Source organism: Lactuca saligna, chromosome 7, assembly GCF_052625555.1.
Source record: "Lactuca saligna cultivar CGN05327 chromosome 7, ASM5262555v1, whole genome shotgun sequence".
NCBI lineage: Eukaryota > Viridiplantae > Streptophyta > Magnoliopsida > Asterales > Asteraceae > Lactuca > Lactuca saligna.
The window spans coordinates 182786350-182789146 of NC_136423.1; the positions used below are offsets into that span (position 1 = coordinate 182786350).

The window sequence follows — 2797 nt, forward strand, 5'->3', positions numbered from 1 at the left end:
AGAGTTCAAGTACACCAAAGAAATCACCTTTGTCCAACTTGAAGACCGTTTTTGGGAAAAAGAAGAGCAGTAAATCAAGAGCTTCTAGCGCTTCTTTGATAATCGAGGAACCAATTCAAGAAGATATCGGGTACGAGACCGAGGAAGAAGAGGAGGCAACGTACGAGCAAGAAACCGAGTCGGAGGAAGAGTTAGCGTTCACAATGGCTAACATTGATAAAATCCCCATGGGAGAATGGAAGAAGAGGATGCACGACGACAATGGCCCGGGACTTGTGCAACCCGCAATTCCCGCGACTGCTACCTTCGAGCTAAAAGGTCATATCATAGCTTCACTCAAAGAAATACATTTTTATGGGAAAGATCATGAAGATGCCTACAAACATTTGGATGAAGTCAATGATGTAGCTGATTACTTCAATATTCCAAATGTAACCCGCGAAACTCAACTACTTCGTATGCTTCCGGTAACTTTCAAGGGTGCTACTAAAGACTGGCTCAAGTCACTTCCCCCCGGATCAATCACTACTTGGGCCAAGATGAAGGAAGAATTCATTGATTACTTTTGCCCACCTTCCAAGATAGCCAAGCTGAAGAAGGCCATTGCAAACTTTGAACAACAAGCTGGAGAGTCGCTATATGAAGCATGGGAGAGGTACAAGAGTCTGCTAAGATACTGCCCACACCATGATCTAAACAGCCAGCAAGAAGTTTCCATCTTCTATGATGGAGTCAATGTCACAACCCGGCAGTTGCTAGACTCGCAAGGCCCACTTACAAAGAAGCCACCCCCAGTGATTAAAGAATTGATTGAAGAATTCTCTAAACACTCTAGAGAATACCATAACCCTAGACATGATGTCACGAGGGGAGCCGCTTATGCTGCTACTGAAGACTTATCCGCGGTCATGGCTATACTAAAAACCATGGATAGGAGAATGGATAAAATGGATCAAACGATCCATGCTATTCGGGTGGGTTGTGAAAACTGCAATGGACCTCATCTCACTAGAGACTGCGATTTGGATGAGAATGGCAACAAGAAGGCGCAAGCGTGTTACTCGAGTGGAGACTGATATGATGAAGAGTGGCTTCCTTACGAAGAGTATAAGAAGGCCAAGGAGGAGAAGTATAGACAAAAAGGGAGAGGATTCTACCAAAAGGAGGAGCCGGTGCAAGAAAGGAAGCCAAGCTTGGAAGACATGCTTACTAAATTTGTAGCTGCTTCCGAAAAAAGGCATAATGATCATGATGTTGCTATCCAAGAAACAAGAACCATGCTCAGGAACCAGCAAGCATCCATCCACAATATAGAAACGCAGCTTGGGCAACTTGCTCAACAACTTAACCAAAGGTCACCGGGTGAACTTCCTAGCAAAACCGAAAACAACCCACAAGGCGCGCAAATAAACATTGTCACAACAAGAAGTGGGAAGATCATCACTCCCCTGGCCCCCATTCGAATTGAAGCAACCAAGGACTCACAGAAGGTAGGAGCGGAAGAACAAGCAGAAAACCAAAAATTACAATCTGAGAGTCCAACTCGCCGAGTAGGGCCGATGGACTCAGCGAGTACCCCATTAAAAACAAGTGAACAGTCTCTTGAAAAGCCTTACCAGCCTCCAATGTCATACCCAGCCCGAGCCAAGAAAGAGAAGCAGGAAGAGGAATATCAGAAGTTTCTAGACCACATTAAGACTCTTCAAATCAACATTCCATTCATTGAAGCCGTCATGCAAATGCCCAAGTATGAAAAGTTCCTTAAGGAACTCCTCACCAATAGAAGAAAGATGGAAGAAGTGCAGAAGGTAGTACTTAATGAGAACTGCTCCGCCGCAATGCTAAATAAGTTACCAAAGAAGAAGGGTGATCCGGGGAGCTTAACTTTACCTTGCCAATTTGGCAACTTGGCTGCAATTCATGCCTTAGCTGATTCTGGAGCAAGTGTGAATCTTATGCCATACTCATTCTTTAAGAAGCTAGACCTCCCGGAGCCAAGGCCAATTCGCATGGCAATTCATTTGGCAAACAAGACAGTCACCTTCCCAAGAGGCATATGCGAAGATTTGCTAGTGAAAGTGGATAAATTTGTCTTTCCGGCTGATTTCATCATTCTAGACATGGAGGCGGATCCGCAAGTACCAATTATCCTTGGAAGGCCTTTCCTCAACACAGTCAGCGTTATCGTAGACATGAGAGACTCTAAGCTCACCTTGTGAGTCGGGGATGATTCAGTAACATTCGGGGTAGACCAAGCTATGAAGTACTCTAGGAGCAGTGACGACACAACGTTCTCAATCGACATGCTCGACGAACTATTGGAAGAAGACATACCTGAAAATTCAAGCAACTTTGCAGCTTTAGATGAAGCATTTTATCCAAAAAAGGATTTATTAGAAATCGAAAGACTGTTGGAAGAAGCGGAGTATGAAGAAATAATGAAGAAATCTGACAGCCCTACTCGCCGAGTAGGGCCGATCTACTCGCCGAGTATATCTGAAGAGAAGACATAATTCGTGAATGTAGCCGAAAACTCGCCGAGTACCATACCTGCACTCGACGAGTCCGTTACTAAGAACCAACACACAGAGCTTAAAACGTTACCCGACCATCTGGAGTATGCTTTTCTGGAAGAAGGCAATCAAAAGCCAGTAATCATAGCCTCGGATCTATCCAAATCGGAAAAGGAGGAACTAGTGCACGTGTTGAAGAAACGGAAACGAGCCATCGCATGGAGCATCTCCGACATCAAGGGAATAAGCCCATCCTATTTCTCTCACAAAATCAATCTAGAAGA

General features: G+C 44.6%; 1 non-coding gene across 1 annotated transcript; it reads right to left on the bottom strand.

Annotated features, from left to right (window-relative positions):
• Positions 1-587: 587 nt before the first annotated feature.
• Positions 588-694, bottom strand: LOC145007755 (small nucleolar RNA R71). The gene has a single exon (XR_013663123.1). It is a non-coding gene; the product is annotated as a small nucleolar RNA R71 (small nucleolar RNA).
• Positions 695-2797: the final 2103 nt, after the last annotated feature.